A 6,000-nucleotide genomic window follows, 5' to 3' on the forward strand; every position below is an offset into this window, starting at 1 on the left:
ACGCCCACTTATTATTGTAGATATAGACTGTATGGGCTCCTGTAAGATATATATCATTGTAGATATAGACTGTATGGCGGGGAGCTAAGCAGCAGACCACGGGCATCTCCTCATCTGGCTAAGGTATTTTGCACTATTACCCACAATTTATTTTATTAAGGAATGGTTTAGAGCAATTGCTTTCTATACATTAGGCAAGCTGGGCTTGACTGATCCCCTAGGGTAAGGTTGTTTTTTTTTTTTTTTTTTTGGCTAGGAGTAATATTGTCCGTTTGGATGAGGATTAAATTGGCAGTCTATTCTCAGTGAATTATTAATGATGCATTGTTGCAACTCTATATGAGATGACACTTTGAATTTGTATAATGATAAAAACCTCCACTATTTTCTGCTGTTTATCCCCATTTGGGGTATGTAATCTGAAAAAAATGAATTTGTAGCCAATTTTTATATGTTTTTATTCTGCTTAATAAAGTTATGTATTTTAATATAAATGTGGTTCACTTCGTTTTGGATAAAAGGGGAGTGATACTCTCTTTTTTCCGTTAGTGTGGAGTTATATGTTGAAGGGCCAACTTAACATTTGGAAAAATTGTGGTTTGATTGTTGAGGACTCTGGCCTATAACCCTCTAAGAGGGACTCGAGAGGAAAGTTTTTCTGCTTTTAGTTCAGGAATAGGGGGATAAGAAGTAAAGTGAGAAGATAGCACCTATGAAAGTGTTCTGGCTGAGAAAATAGGAAAACTTTAGATTTCACATTCACCTGAGATTCGATTGTTGCGTCGCCACACTCCTCGTATAGATTGGGCTACTGGGAGCATTCTGGGTTGGAGTAGTTTGTGTGAGGGACAATGCATGAAGGCTCAGGTTCAGGTTGAATCAACCGAGGTCACCTCGGATCTGACTTCCCTACCTAGGCAATACGCCAATGTGTTCTCCAAGAAGGCCACAGAGACTCTTCCTCCTCATCTCACCTATGAATGCCCTATAAACCTCATTCTGGGGACAGAGCCACCTCATGGGCGTGTCTACCCTTTGTCTCTCCCAGAGACTGAAGCAATGTCAGAATATATCAGGCAGAATTTGGAGAGGGAATTCATCAAGAAGTCGGTGTCTCCTGCTTGGGCTGGTTTCTTCTTTATCCAAAAGAAAAATGGGAAATTACGTCCCTGTATTGATTACAGAGGTTTGAACGTCATCACTATCAAAGGCAAGTATTCTTTGCCACTAATCCCTGAGCTCTTTGATAGACTGAGGGGTGCTAGGATATTTACCAAGTTAAACTTGCGTGATGCTTATAATTTAAAACGTTTATGTGAAGGAAACGAATGGAAAACCGCCTTTAAAACCCGGGATAGTCATTATGAGCATTTAGTAATGCCATTTAGTCTCTGTAATGCTCCCACAGTCTTTCAGGATTTCTTGAATGACATCATTCGGGAGTTGTTATTCACATCTGTGGTGGTATATCTGGATGACATCCTCATCTATTCTCTGGATATCGTCTCTCACCGCAAAGATGTATGTAGGATTTATCATAGAATCATAGAATCATAGAATCGTAGAGTTGGAAGGGACCTCCTGGGCCATCTGGTCCAACCCCCTGCTCAAAGCAGGATTCGCTAAATCATCCCAGTTAGATGTCTGTCCAGCCTCTGTTTGAAGACTTCCATTGAAGGAGAACTCACCACTTCTCGTGGCAGCCTGTTCCACTCATTGATCACTCTAACTCTAGCTCCTTTGTGCTAATTCTCTTTTTGCCAAACTGGAGAAATGTGTGTTTGAGCAGGAGTCTCTACCATTCCTTGGGTATATTATTTCTGCCAAGGGTTTATCTATGGACACTGCCAAGCTGGAGTTGGTATTGAACTGGCAGGAACCTCATTCCCTTAAAGCAATGCAGCAGTTTATGGGTTTCATTAATTACTATATTTAGTTCATTCCCCACTTCTCAAACCTTAGCAGCTCCCTTGGTAGCCCTCACCAAGAAGGGAGCTAATTCTAGGCAGGGTCTGAGGATGTCTCAAGACCTTTACCTCTCTGAAAATCCATTTCACTAGTGCACAGGTTCTTCATCAGCCTGATGTGGATAAGCCCTTCATGCCTCTTCCATTGGTGCAGGAGCAGTCCTGTATCAATAGGATGCTCAAGGTCATAAATACCCTTGTTTCTTCTTCTCCAAGACCTTCTCACCAGAGGAGAGGGATTGTTCCATCGGGGACAGGGAGTTGCTGGCCATGAAATTGGCCTTTTTGGAGTGGAGACATCTCCTGGAAGGGGTTTGGCATCCCTTTAAGGTTTACATAAACCACAATAATCTCCTCTATCTTCAGATCGCCCAACGGCTGAATTCACGTCAGGCCAGGTGGTCCTTATTCTTCTCCTGGTTCAATTTTACCATACATTTTTTGTCCAGGGAGAATAATTTGCATGCCGATGCCCTGTCCCATTCTGTAGTCTTGTCGGTGGATGGGGATGAGCCACATCTTATTGTTCCCTCTGAGAACCTTCGGACAGTGGCACCGGTGTCGCTTGAGCAGGTACCTCCGGGCAAGACCTGTGATCCCCTAATCTGCGGCCTGAAGTTCTCTCATGGGCACACACTTCCAAATTGGGTGGGCATTTCGGCATCAAGAGGACCACTGAGCTTCTGTATAGATTTTATTGGTGGCTGCGGAAGGCACGTGATGTGAAGGATTATGTGCAAGACTGTGCCTCATGTGTTAGGAATCAGTCCTCCAGGCAGAGACCTGCGGGCCTGCTCTATCCCTTGCCGGTGGCAGATAGGCCCTGGGAGATGGTCCGGATGGACTTTTTTATGGAACTGCCAAAGTCTCGTAATAACAAGGTAATTTGGGTTGTCACTAGTGTTGAGCATTCCGATACTGCAAATATCGGGTATCGGCCGATATTCGCGGTATCGGAATTCCGATACTGAGTTCCGATACTTTTAACATATCGAATACCAGAATCGGAAGTTTGCATAATGCTATGAGCCAGTTTGATTTGATTCAGCCAATGAGGAATCCTCAGAAGTGTGGGCACATCCTGTTAGGCATGCAGGCATGTTAACTAATGGCATGGCTGTAATTGGCTGCTGAAATGATGTCATGGTGCACTATAAAAGCCGCTGCTGCCACCATTTAGGGTTCACTCTGCTGTAAATTCAGTTAGGGACAGGCTGCTGTTCAAGACTCGGAGGGACAGTTAAAGATAGCGATTTTCAAAATAATATTGTGCTTTACCCAGGTTACATTATCAATCACTGTAGCTTTCTTTTGCTTTGCAGCGCTGTTCACAGCTGTCTGCAAGGTCTGTGTGAGTGCAGCTCACGCTGTGTAGTGTGTCCTGCAGCCACCTCTGGTTGTAGGACGCTCAGCGTTCATCACTGCCTCATACATAGTCCTTTTTTTGTTTTATTGCAGCTCATTTTTTCAGATTTTTTTCTACTATTAGTGTGCTTCCATCCGTATCCATCTTCATTGGTTGGTTGCAAGCACTATATAGGAGTAGATAGAGGAGACTTTTTGCTGGCGTGTGCCCTGCAGGCGCAGCCAGATTAGTATTAGCCTATTTTTTGGAGCCTCATCTATTGCATTGTAGGTTACCTTCCTGCATTGTAATAGCTCCAAAAAGTTTGTGATACTATCGCTTTCACATCTTTGGTCACATCCTTTTTGTTTGTTTTTAAAAAAAAACACGTAAATAAAGTTCACCAAACACTCCACTTGACTGTTGTGTAGGCCACATTAGCTCATATTAAAGTGAAGTCCACACACTTTATAAAATTAGTGTTTCTTATATCTGTTAGCAGCTTTTCAGGAGTAAGCACACTAAGCCCCCCCTTTGTACTTTTCTGCCTATCTTTATCAGTCTACCAAGATGAAGAAGGCAGGGAGTAAGGCACGAGATCGTGGTCGTGGGCGTGGAGATTCAGCAGGGAGAGAACGTGGGGATTCTGTGCCTGCTGAGGGCACCAGTGACTCAGCATCCCCCAGTTTTACCAGACAACAGTCCTTAATGCGCAGCTTTGTAGGACCTCGCCGTACCCCACTGCTGCGGGATGAACAAATTAAAGCCTTTGTCGGATGGATGGCAGCTAACACATCGACTTCAATGACTTCCACATCCTCTCAGGGCCAGAGCACTGAAGAGCAACCATCTGTCTCTTCACCACCTGCCAAATTGCCCAGGCAGTCAGAGAGCCCTGTACAGGAGCCATCTCAATCTTTACTTCTGTTCTCAGAATCTGTTGGCTTGGAAAGAGGAGGCCAGCCAAGCAGCATTCTAGAATGTGAAGAAGAGGGAGTATGCAGTGATGCGCAACTGGTTTGTCCCTCTGAATCTGAAGAGGAGGGTGGGCCAGTGCCTATGGTCAGCACACCTCAGTACGCATCTGATGATGATGAGACTCAGGTGCCACTTTCTGGTGCGTATGGTGCTGGCGAGACTACCCAAGAGAAGCAGGTGTTTGAAGAGGGGAGTGTAGATGATGAGGTCCTTGACCCATCATGGCGTGAGGAACAGGAAGGTGGTGGGAGCAGCTCTGAGAAAGAGATTCCCCGAATGGCCAAAACAGGAGGGAGAGGGAAGGGGCAGACTTGGTTGCCTGTAGCCTCCACTTCGGCACCCGTTAGGAGCATTCCTCTTCCAAAACCCAAAACGGGCGCTCCCAGGACTTGCAGTGCGTGGTCCTTTTTTGACACAGTTGCAGATGACATTTGCTTTGTCAAATGCAAACTGTGTCATCAGAAAGTCAAAAGAGGGAAAAGTGTCAGCAACCTCAATACCACAAATATGTGGAAACATGTGCGGACCAAGCATGTGGTGGAGTTACAAAGACACACTGAAGACGTAGGCCAACCTACAGCACCACCTACCACCTCTTCAGCTTGTGTTGTAGCCTCTTCCTCCAGCTCACACACAGCTGGTTCAGCTTCCTCACAGGATCACATGGAAGAAACTCTGGCATTGTTGTCCAGAGACCCAGTGACATTCCACCCACAGCACCACGTTCCCTGTCATCCTCACACTCCCAGGCCACTCTGCAGCCATCGGTAGCACAGGCATGGGAGAAAAGGCAGCCATACTCGGCAAACCATCCCCGAGCACAGGCTCTGAATGCTGGCATTGCAAAACTACTAGCCCTTGAAATGCTCTCATTCAGACTGGTGGAGACTGACACCTTCCGTAACTATGGCAATGGCAGTCCCATAATATACCGTGCCCAGCCGCTTTTATTTCAGCAGGCAAGCCGTCCCTGCCCTGCAAAAGCATGTGGAGGGAAAAATTAAACATGCGCTACTAAACGCCGTCAGTAGCAAGGTCCACCTGACCACCAATGCGTGGACCAGTAACCATGGACAGGGACGATACCTTTCCCTCACTGCCCATTGGGTCAATGTTGTGGAGCCGGGTACAGATCTTGAGAGTGGCGCTGTACGTGTTCTGCCAACTCCAAGGATTGCAGGAATCCAGTCTGTACACATTGACTCCTCCTCATACTCCAGTTCCTCAGAATCAGCGCTGCAGGAGCCTGTTACGACCGATATGAGCATAGCCGTGGCCAAACATCAACAGGCCGTACTGAAATTAATTTCTTTGGGGAATCGAAGCCACACAGCGCAGGAGCTCTGGAATGCCATCAAGCAGGAGAGCGACGTGTGGTTTGTGCCAGCGAATCTCCAACCAGGCTTGGTAGTATGTGACAATGGCCGAAATCTGGTGGCAGCTCTGGGCCTAGGCAACCTCATTCACATCCCATGTCTGGCACATGTGCTCAACTTGGCCGTGCAGAGCTTTCTGAGGGACTATCCGGATCTTGATGCACTGCTGCACAAGGTCCGCATAGAGTGCGCTCACTTGCGGCGTTCCAGCATGGCAAGATCGCGCATTGCAGCTCTGCAGCGCCGATTCCGCCTTCCGGAACATCACATCATATGTGACCTACCCAGAAGGTGGAATTCAATGTTACATATGTTGGAGCGGTTGAGCGAGCAG

Source organism: Dendrobates tinctorius, unplaced genomic scaffold (assembly GCF_039654945.1).
Source record: "Dendrobates tinctorius isolate UK_male_01 unplaced genomic scaffold, ASM3965494v1 ptg000129l, whole genome shotgun sequence".
NCBI lineage: Eukaryota > Metazoa > Chordata > Amphibia > Anura > Dendrobatidae > Dendrobates > Dendrobates tinctorius.